The following is a 12,590-nucleotide window of genomic DNA, read 5'->3' on the forward strand; positions in this document are numbered from 1 at the left end:
CCCCTCGTCATATAATAATCAAAACACAAAGCATTCAGACTAAAGAAAGGATATTGAGAGCTGCAAAGGAAAAAGGTCAAGTAACTTATAAAGGTAAACCTATCAGACTTACACCAGACTTCTCGATGGAAACCATGAAAGCCAGAAGGTCCTGGATAGAGGTACTGCAGAAACTAAGAGACAATGGATGCAAACCCAGACTACTTTACCCAGCCAAGCTATTGTTCCCTATCAACGGAGAAAACAAAATATTCCAGGATAAAAACAAATTTAAACAATACGTAGCTACTAATCCAGCCTTACAGAGAATACTAGAAGGAAAATCACAACCCAAGGAATCCAACATTCCCAACACTGCCTACATTAACTCAGACATCTAGCGACCCTTCACAAGCACAACTCAAAGAAGGAAAACACATACACGCTACTACCCAAAAAAATGACCGGAATCATCGATCACTGGTCATTAATATCACTTAATATCAATGGTCTCAACTCACCTATAAAGAGGCACAGACTTAGAGATTGGATACGAAAACAGGATCCAACATTCTGCTGTCTACAAGAAACACACCTCAACCACAAAGACAGACACCTACTCAGAGTAAAGGGTTGGGAAAAGGTTTTCCAAGCAAATGGACCTAAGAAACAAGCGGGTGTGGCCATTCTAATATCTAACAAAATCGACGTCAAACTAAAATCAATCAGAAGAGATGGAGATGGACATTTCATACTCATAACAGGAACAATTCATCAGGAAGAAGTCTCAATCTTGAATATCTATGCCCCTAATATAAAGGCACCCACATATGTAAAAGAAACTCTTCTAGAACTCAAGGCAGTCATCAAACCACACACACTAATAGTAGGAGACTTCAACACTCCTCTCTCACCAATGGACAGGTCAAACAGACAGAAACCTAACAGAGAAATAAGAGATTTACTGGAGGTACTGAATCAAATGGACTTAACAGACATCTATAGAACACTCCACCCAAATAGGAAAGAGTATACCTTCTTCTCTGCAGCTCATGGAACCTTCTCGAAAATTGACCACATACTTAGTAACAAAGCAAACTTCCAAAGATACAAAAAAATATTAGTGACCACCTGTGTCTTGTCAGATCACCATGGATTAAAATTAGAATTCAACAACAATGGTACCCCCAGGAAGCCAACAAACTCATGGAAGTTGAACAGTCAACTACTGAATCACCCCTGGGTCAAGGAAGAAATAAAGAAAGAAATTAAAGTCTTCCTTGAATATAATGAAAACAAAGACACAACGTATTCAAACCTGTGGGACACAATGAAAGCAGTGCTAAGAGGAAAGTTCATAGCACTAAGTGCCCACCTAAAGAAAACAGAGAAAGCACACATTGGAGACTTAACAACACACTTGAAAGCTCTAGAAAAAAAAGAAGCTGATTTACCCAGGAGGAGTAGAAGACTGGAAATAATCAAACTGAGGGCTGAAATCAACAAAATAGAAACACAGAAAACAATTCAAAGAATCAATGAAGCAAAAAGCTGGTTCTTGGAGAAAATTAACAAGATTGACAAACCCCTATCCAAACTAATCAAACGGCAGAGAGAGAACTTGCAAATTAATAGGATCAGAAATGAAAAGGGGGACATAACCACAGACACAGAGGAAATTCAGAGAATCATTAGATCTTACTACGAAAGTTTATATGCCACAAAGTTGGAAAATGTAAAAGAAATGGACATTTTTTTAGATAAGTACCATATACCAAAGTTGAACCAAGACCAGGTGAACAATCTAAATAGACCTGTTAGTCGTGAAGAACTAGAAGCTGTTATCAAAAATCTTCCTACCAAAAAAAGCCCAGGACCAGATGGTTTCAATGCAGAATTCTACCAGAACTTCCAGGAAGAGCTAATACCTATACTCCTTAATGTATTCCACAATATAGAAAAAGAAAAGTCACTGCCAAACTCCTTTTATGAAGCTACAGTTACCCTAATACCAAAACCACACAAAGACACAACCAAGAAAGAGAATTACAGGCCAATCTCACTCATGAACATCGATGCGAAAATTCTCAATAAAATACTGGCAAACCGAATCCAAGAACACATTAGAAAAATCATCCATTATGATCAAGTAGGCTTCATCCCAGAGATGCAGGGATGGTTCAACATACGTAAATCTATCAATGTAATCCATCATATAAATAAACTGAAAGAAAAAAATCATATGATCATTTCATTGGATGCTGAAAAAGCGTTTGACAAAATTCAACACCCATTTATGATAAAGGTGTTGGAGAGACTGGGGATACAAGGATCATACCTAAATATAATAAAAGCAATATACAGCAAGCCGACAGCTAACATCAAATTGAATGGAGAGAAACTCAAAGCCTTTCCACTAAAATCAGGAACACGGCAAGGCTGTCCACTCTCTCCATACCTCTTCAATATAGTGCTTGAAGTTCTAGCAATAGCAATAAGACAACATAAGGGGATCAAGGGGATTCGAATTGGAAAGGAAGAAGTTAAACTTTCGTTATTTGCTGACGATATGATAGTGTACATAAGCGACCCCAAAAACTCTACCAAAGAACTTCTACAGCTGATAAACACCTTTAGTAACGTGGCAGGATACAAGATCAACTCCAAAAAATCAGTGGCACTCCTATACACAAAGGATAAAGAAATGGAGAGGGAAATCAGAGAAACATCACCTTTCACGATAGCCACAAACACCATAAAATATCTTGGGGTTACTCTAACCAAGGAAGTGAAAGACCTATTTGACAAGAACTTTAAGCCTTTGAAAAGAGAAATTGAGGAGGATACCAGAAAATGGAAAGACCTCCCCTGCTCTTGGATTGGGAGAATCAACATAGTAAAAATGGCAATTCTACCAAAAGCAATCTATAGATTCAATGCAATCCCCATCAAAATCCCATCAAATTTCTTCACAGACCTTGAGAGAGCAATAATCAAGTTTATATGGAAAAACAAAAAACCCAGGATAGCCAAAACAATCTTATACAATAAAGGAACTTCTGGAGGCATTACTATCCCTGACTTCAAACTCTATTACAGAACTACAGTATTGAAAACAGCTTGGTATTGGCATAAGAACAGAGAAGTCGACCTATGGAATCGAATAGAAGACCCAGATACTAACCCTCAAACCTATGAACACCTAATTTTTGACAAGGGAGCTAAAGGTATACAATGGAAGAAGGAAAGCGTCTTTAACAAATGGTGCTGGCATAACTGGATGTCAACCTGTAGAAGAATGAAAATAGATCCATATCTATCACCATGCACAAAACTCAAGTCCAAATGGATTAAAGACATCAACATCAATCTGTCCACTTTGAACCTGATAGAAGAGAAAGTGGGAAGTAGTCTACAAGATATAGGCACAGGAGTCCACTTCCTAAGTAGGACCCCAGTAGCACAGACAATAAGAGAAACAATGAATAAATGGGACCTACTGAAACTGAGAAGCTTCTGTAAAGCAAAGGACACTGTCAGTAAGACAAAAAGGCTGCCTTCTGACTGGGAGAAGATCTTCACCAACCCCTCATCAGACAAAGGTCTGATCTCCAGAATATACAAAGAACTCAAGAAACTAGACACTAAAACTCTAATTAACCCAATTAAAAAATGGGGTACTGATCTGAACAGAGAATTCACAACAGATGAACTTCGAATGGCCAGAAGACACTTAAGGTCATGCTCAACCTCCTTAGCGATCAGGGAAATGCAAATCAAAACCACTTTGAGATACCATCTTACACCTGTCAGAATAGCTAAAGTTAAAAACACCAATGATAGCCTATGCTGGAGAGGATGTGGGGTGAGGGGAACACTCATCCATTGTTGGTGGGAATGCAAACTTGTGCAGCCACTTTGGAAATCAGTGTGGCGGTTTCTCAGGAAACTGGGAGTCAACCTCCCTCAGGACCCAGCAATACCACTCTTGGGAATATACCCTAGAGATGCCCAAACATACTACAAAAGCATTTGTTCAACTATGTTCATAGCAGCACTATTTGTAATAGCCAGAACCTGGAAACAGCCTAGGTGCCCCTCAATAGAAGAATGGTTAAAGAAGGTGTGGAACATATACACATTAGAGTTTTACTCAGCGGTAAAAAATAATGACATCTTGAATTTTGCATGCAAATGGATGGACATAGAAAACGCTTTACTGAGTGAGGTAAGCCAGACCCAAAAAGAGGAATATGGTATGTATTCACTCATAAGTGGATTCTAACCATAGTTAAAGGTCTTTGAGCCTATTATTCGTGATCCTAGAGAAGCTAAATAAGAAGACGAACCTGATGAAGATTTTTTAGCTATCCGCCAGGAGGTAGGAAATAGTCAAGAGTCCCAGGTAACCTTGGGTGCATGGGGGGGGGGGGGGTGGGAGGGTTGTTGGAAGGGGAGAGGGTTAGAGAGAAGGGAGTAGGGGAGGAATGGAGAAAGCTCTGTTGACCGGGATGGGGGGAAGGGAGGAAGGATGAATGTGGGATCAGGGAAGAATATATTTCAACTAAGGGAGTCATATTAGAGTTTACAGGAAACTTGATTATATATGGGATCCCAGGTCCAAGGAGAGATCCCCAGATTGTTCTCTGGACAGAGGAGGGGGTGCCTGAACTGGCCTTGGCCCGTGACCATACTGATGAATATTTTGCTTATCACCATAGATCCCTCATCTGGCGTTGGATGACGATACAGATGGAGGCCCGCGTTTGAGCACGGAACTGAGCCCCCCAAGATCCAAATGGAAGGAAGAAAATGACGAAGGACTGCGAGGGATACTATCACCCACTGATACAAGGGGTCGGATCTAATGAGAGTTTACCAAGGCCAGATGGACCGTGACTGAACGAGCATGTGATCCAACCAGATTCTCTGAATGTGGCCGGATTTTCTGAATGTGGCTGGCCTGCAGTCTTACTGAGAAGCCATTGACAATGACACTGGGACTGGTTTCCTCTGCATATACTGGATTTTTGGGATCCAATCTGTTTGGATGCTCACCTTCCTGGACCTGGAGGGAGGGGGGAGGAACTTGGACTTCCCACAGGGCAGGAGACCCTGACTGCCCTTGGGGACAAAGAGGGAGGAGAAGAGGGAGGGGGGGAGTGGGAAGGCGTTGGGAGGAGGGGCGTAAATGGAAACTCTTTATAATTTAATAAAATTACTTTCAAAAAAATAAAAAATAAAAAAAATAAAATATAATTGACAGAATACAGACCATGGTCCCACACCAGAATATGAGACTTTAACCTATCTGAAAGTGATAATGACACTGAAATATATCATCAAAATTTTATAAGGTACCTCTAAATCCAGAAGGTGAAGAAGGAGTTTATAGTTCAGTTAGAATGCTAAGCTATCCCCCAAAAGAGGAATTACCAGGTGGGTGTAGCTGCTATTCCCAAAATACCTAAGATTTGATTATAAAGAGTAACAAAAGTAACAGAAGGCAACATGTAGATCTTTGTTTAGTTGTAAAAGTTTACATTTTGTGGCCTCCCATGGGCTTTGATCCCCTGTAGCCCTGAATTTATCTTTGTCATTTCTTTTCTTTTTTTTATTTATAAAAGTTTATTAATTTAAAAAAGTTTCCATTTCTGCCCCTCCTCCCAACACCCTCCCACTCCCCCCACTCCCTCTCCTTCTCCCTCTCCATCCCCCAGAGCAGTCAGGTTTTCCTGTCCCTTGGGAAGTTCAAGTTCCTCCCCCTCCCTCCAGGTCCAGGAAGGTGAGCATCCAAACAGACTGGATCCCATAAATCCAGTATATGCAGAGGAAACAAGTCCCAGTGCCATTGTCAATGACTTCTCAGAGAGTCCCCATGCCAGCCACATTCAGAGAATCCAGCCACATTCAGAGAATCTGGTTGGATCACGTGCTTGTTCAGACCCAGTCCAATTGGCCTTGGTGAACTCTCATTAGATCAGTCCCCTTGATTCAGTGGGTGAACGCACTCCTCATGGTCCTGCCTCTCTTGTTCATGTTCTCCCTCCTTCTACTCCTCATTTAGACCTTGGGGCCTCAGTCCGGTGCTCCAATGTGGTTCTCTGTCTCAATCTCCATCCATCAACGGGTGAAGGTTCCCTCTGGTCTTGACTTCTTTGCTCACGTTCTCTTTCCTTCTGCTTCTCGTTTGGACCTAGGGATTTAAGTCCAGTGTTCCAATGTGGGTCTCTGTCTCTATCTCCATCCATTGCCAGATGAGGGTTCTATGGTAATATGCAAAATATTCATCAGTATGGTTATGGGCCAAGGCCTGTTCAGGCACCCTCTCCTCTGTCCAGAGAATTATCTGGGGATCTCTCCTTGGACCTGGGATCCCCTCTAGAATCAAGTCTCTTATAAACCCTAAAATGACTCCCTTAGTTGAGATATATACTTCCCTGCTCCCATATCCATCCTTCCTCCCTCCCACCCATCCCAATCCCCCGAGCTTTCCCCATTCCTCCCCTACTCCCTTCTCTCTAACCCTCTCCCCTTCCAACACCCCCCCACCCCCCATGCACCGAAGGTTGCCTGGCACTCTTGTCTACTTCCAATCTCCAGGAGGATAACTACATAATTTTCTTCAGGTTCACCTTCTTATTTAGCTTTTCTAAGATCACGAATAATAGGCTCAAAGACCTTTAATTATGGCTAGAATCCACTTATGAGTGGGTACATACCATATTCCTCTTTTTGGGTCTGGGTTACCTCACTCAGTAAAGCGTTTTCTATTTCCATCCATTTGCATGCAAAATTCAAGATGTCATTGTTTTTTACCGCTGAGTAAAACTCTAATGTATATATGTTCCACACATTTTTAAACCATTCCTCTATTGAGGGGCACCTAGGTTGTTTCCAGGTTCTGGCTATTACAAATAGAAATGAGTAAATCCGTGAATGATACCCTGGGAAACCAAGAAAAAACAGTCAAATAGGTAAAGGAAACAGTTCAAGAATTGAAAACTGAAATGGAGGCAATGAAGAAAACACAAACCGAGAACCGGCTGGATATGGAAAACCGAGGTAAACGAACGGAGACTACAGAATCAAGCATAGCCAATAGAATACAAGAGATAGAAGTACGAATCTCAGATTCTGAAGATACCATAGAGAAAATAAACACTCTGATCAAAGAAAACGGCAAATACAACAAATTCTCATCACAAAACATTCAAGAAATCTGGGACACAATAAAAAAACAAATCTAAGAATAATAGGGATTGAAGAAGAAGAATTGCAGATCAAAGGCCCAGAAAATATATTCAACAAAATTATATAAGAAAACTTTCCCAACCTAAAGAACGATATTCCTATGAAGGTTCAAGAAGCATACAGAACACCGAATAGACTGGATCAAAAAAAAAAATCCCCTTGCCATATAATATTCAAAACACAAAACATACAGATTAAAGAAAGAATATTAAGAGCTGCAAAGGAAAAAGGTCAAGTAACTTATAAAGGTAAACCTATCAGGCTTACACCGGACTTCTCTATGGAAACCATGAAAGCCAGAAGGTCCTGGATAGAGGTACTTCAGAAACTAAGAGACCATGGATGCAAACCTAGACTACTATACCCAGCCAAACTATCATTCACTATCAATGGAGAAAACAAAGTATTCCAGGATAAAAATAAATTTAAACAATTCATAGCCACAAATCCAGCCTTACAGAAATTAATAGAAGGAAAATCACAACCCAAAGAATCCAACATTCCCAACACTGCTTACAATAACCCTGTCCTTTCTTTTCTTAATTAGCAAATCTTATTAGTGCTTACAAATAAAAGCATCAGTTCCACTGACTAAAAGATGAAGAGAAGATGAAGGCCAAATTAAGCTATCTTTCAATATTATCCTTTGTATTGTACTTCACTCTTTTTAAAGCTAAAATAGAGTATGTGAAACATAAAAGTATAGTGTTGAACATTATAAATATGCTCATTATTTTTAGTATTTCCTTCTTTTACTTTGAGGATTCAAAAACCCACAGAAGGCCCAGTCCTTCTTTCTGCTTCTGAATCAGGATGTGGCTCTCACCTCTTATTCTAGCCCTAGCTACCTGCCTCCCTATTTTCTTTCATGGTGATGATGGACTAAGCCTCTGAAACTGAAAGTGAGCCCACAATTAAATACTTTTTTCTTTACAAGAGTTGCCTTGGTCACCAATAGAACAGTGATTAAAAGAGTAAGCAATGTTCACTGTCTAAATACTCTTAAAGTAATTTAACTGAAATATTAAGCAAACTAAATTCAAATAGTTTGAAAATACTAATATAAAATTTAATAATTATATACTTTTGTGTGAAATGGTGACAGGATTGAGCTCAGAAATTTTAAAGTATGTTTATATCTTTAACATACCTTTGTTTAAGTATACTGGGTATTTACTCTAGATTTCTTATTATGCAGATTTTGTCTATTTTCCTTGATAGATTCTAGGATTTTAAATATAGGAATTATAATACATTAATTTAAGTACTGATGTTTCTAGATTAGAATAATATTGGGAATAGCTATCTATATATTTAGAGATTTAATAAACTAATTATCAAAGTGAATGTTGTACTGTAATCCTTTCATTAAATAATGCTTCACCAGTGTAATCTTTTTAAAAATATTTTATGTTGGGAATAGAGAAATATATGTCTTGAAAACAATTTTAGAAACACAAAATGCTTAGTTCATAAGCATGTTAATAGCAGGAACAAAAACATTTGCTACTTTTGCTGGGAACTCTTGCTCAGTTTTTAGTTATGACATGTTGGTCCACAGCTGTCTGTAACTCCATTTCTAGGGGATCTAGCCACTCCTTTTGTACTTCATTGACAACACAGAAATGTGCTATACACACACACACATACACACGCACACACACACACACATATATATATATATACACACTCACACACACATGCACGCATACACACACACATATGCAGGAAACACAAATGCAAAAATGTAATAAGGTGACAAATATAGTGTATGCAAATTAATGGATTTATTTGAGTAATGATATTATCATGCTTAAATGCTGTTACTTATGTATTTATCACATATACATATGGACAATTCTTTCAGCTTTTATCTTAATCATGTCATTCTCTTATTTGTATCTAGCCCAAGTTCATCGTTATTTCCAAAAATGTGCCTCGGAAGAAGTACCAACCACCTACAATATGATACCTTTTATTTATATGTTTCATATCTTTCTAAGCTTGTGACATTTCTCTGATTCAATTTCTTATACAATGACATTCATGTCAATCTCCGAAAGCTGATTTGGCTACTGAGACACTCTCCTTCAAAATGCACGATACTTAATATGCAGATATAGAATGTTCAAAATGAATACTAACATCAAGGAACAGTAGCACAGAAGGTGGGAGCCTGAGTCTTGCTTGTCAAAATGCAGGTTTGGGCTCAAAACCTGTGAGCATGCATGCAAAGTCACAATTCTAGTGAATCCTGTTAACACTTTCAGAGTATATTTTAATCAAATCAAATATGCTTCAATATTATATTTCTGTATGTTTGTATAAAAGGCATATGGTTTAGTTTATGTTTTTCTTCTGTTTTTTTCCTTTCCTGATCATATATTTCCAAAATTACAAAATTCTCATGCTTTTTAGTTTTTTTAAAAAATAATGTGGACTCTACTGTTTAGTACTTATTGAAATTTTTTTACAGTGCAATCTGTAGTTGTTTTCAAGTAGTTCTACAGGAATAGAAAGGGGGTTTGACTATGGATGAGGGTTGATCAAGGCATAGAGCTATTTATGGATCTGTTAGTTAAATATTAAACTACTGAAATTTGCTTGCTAAGGTTCTTTGTCTAGCATGAATGGACAGAGAGGAGGGAAAGATCCCTGTTTGCTGTGCTTCTTTGTCTTTGTTTAGCTTTGTCTTGTGTGGTGATAGTCCTTTTGATTTCATGATTTATGCATGTTAACTTTTCCTCAAGAATTTATTACTTTTTTAATGTACTCACAAATGATTTCACTTAATGAACTAATCTTTAAGAAAAATGTACCTGCTATTAACATCTTGAACTAAGCATTTTGTGTTTCTAAATTTTTTTAGAAGCAAATTGTGTTTCTATATGTTTTCAAGATATATATATACATACATACATATATATATATATGTATATATATATAATTCTTCTAATAACTTGCCTATGATTTAGACCTGGGTCAAGATGTGCATCATTTATGGGTATCAGTGGGAAATGTCTAATTAATTAATGACATAGAGCCTTTATTCATTCAGGTCAAAGCATAGAAAAAGAATACCCAATGTGCCCATACTTCACAGTTCCTAGGTAATTATAGCAAGGAGGTGAACAATTATGAACATCCCTATGGTGTAATTGTATGAAGAACATTGTTCTGGGACTCATAACTCTCTTTATAGTATGATCAGCATTATTTTAAGAAATTAAAAGTAAATAGTTCATGCTGTATTACTGCTGTGGTTTGAATGAAATTTTTTTCATTGGCTTGTGTATTTAAGCGCTAGGTCTGCAGGTAGAGGCACTATTTGAAAAGGTTGTAGCACCAGTTTTTGTACAGCTTTCAGTTGCTCTGAAGAGACACCATGACCAAAACAACTTAGAGAAAAATGAGTTTAGTGGGGGTTATAGTTTCAGGGAGTAAATCCATCATCCTCATGGTATGGAACATGGCAGTAGGTAGATAGACATGGTGTTGGTAAAGCAGCAGAGAGCTTGCATCTTCTCTTCAAGCACAAGCCAGAGTAGAGAACACAAAGTTATCTAACTGTGAATGGCTTAAACTTTTGAAATTTGAAAGTTCACTTATCAGTGACATACCTTGTCCAACAAGGCCACAGTTCCTAATTATCCCAAATTAGGGACCAAGTATAAAAGCATATGAATATATGAGAAACATACTCATTCAAACAACCATAGAAGCTTTAGGAGACAAGCCTCAGTAGTGGATTTCATAACACAAAAAATCAAAATTTTCAAAATTCTTTATGGCTCACGTAATTTAACGTCCATATTCGAGGCAAAGGAATGAAATAATGCAGCCTCAGAGACTAGTACAGTTAAGATTTACCCCAAATTCTAAATATTCTCAGGATTGCCATAATATTACCAATGCTGCAAATCAGCAAGAAGTAGTATAGACAACTATACCAATTTCCCAAAACATTGGCTATAATTGTTTGTTTTCATTTAAAGGGGGTAGTTTATTAATAACTGATGGTCATATTCAATCACTTCTTAAAGAAAAAAGAGGAATATGATATAGAAATGAATACTTTATACTGGTATGTTTTTCGTTTTTTGATACAGATTTAAGATCAATTTTATCATATTATGTATGTTTCTACTCTTGTTTAAGCTATTATATTTATGCACCTCATTAAAAAATGCAATATATAGTTAAAAGTACAAATTAATAAACATCTATATTAGTCAATGTTATAGTCATTAGTTAGGTTTTCTAGATATTCAGAAATATCAAATAGGTAATCTTCAAACATTTCTAAGATCTGCAGAATATGATATTTAAAATATTTTAAAAACATACACCTTTCTTAATAGTGAGAGACATCTGCTTTGGGCAGCACCAATTACTTCAAAATGATGATGGGCATCAAAAACTCCTTATAGAGTTTGTTTTCAATGTGGCAAGGCTAGCCATTTGGACAAAAAGCCTGCTCTTGCCTGGACTGCTTGACAATATGTTGCATTCAGTGGACATGCAGGACCAATTGAAAAATGAATACAGAATTTGCCAAAACAAATTGAGACAGTCCTTCAGGGATTCTGCTTCATAAAAAGTCTGCCAGACTTTCTGTGGGACACAAAAGAATGTGACTGATGAATTTTGCCAATATAACTAGGACATCCTTTCAAATTTTCTGCTCCAATGAAAAGCCAACCAGGAACTATAGGCTGAAGATGGATGCCCCAGCATTACAGAAGAACTCTGGGTGACTGTCTAGGCAGCCATATGTCTCTGTCATTTCTAGAATTTTGTAAGCTGCTTACAATGTACTTCCTGTTTATTTAGGTAGTATTATGTCTTCTGGTTTCTTTGATGTAGTTGAAAACTACATAGTTACAACCTTCCTTAGTTATGATAAAAGATAAATTAAATAAAACATTAGACTACAAGACAAGATATATAATACGTGAACAATCCAGGAGGCATTTCAGGATATACAAGGGTTATATATATGATGAATATAATGAAGTACATTGTACCCATGTATAAAATTTACAACAATAAATACAATTTAGAGAATTGTGGAGTCTTTTCTGATGGCATTTATTTTCTTGTGTTATAGAAATTACAAATAATTTCTAATAGGAAATATATTTAAATATTAACTTAGTGTTTTACAGAAAGCAATGTATATATACTTTTTAAATAAACTATGAGGGATGAGTACAAACTATTATAGAAATGCAAAATAATTGACTTTCCATTTTCTTTTTTTCAATTTTTTATTTTTAAATATTTTAAAATTTTATTTTTATTTTAAAACTTTATGGACTTTTATAGATAAAAGCAAAAAAAGCATATATCATAGC

The sequence above is a fragment of the Myodes glareolus genome, chromosome 19 (assembly GCF_982192425.1).
Source record: "Myodes glareolus chromosome 19, mMyoGla1.1, whole genome shotgun sequence".
Taxonomy (NCBI): domain Eukaryota; kingdom Metazoa; phylum Chordata; class Mammalia; order Rodentia; family Cricetidae; genus Myodes; species Myodes glareolus.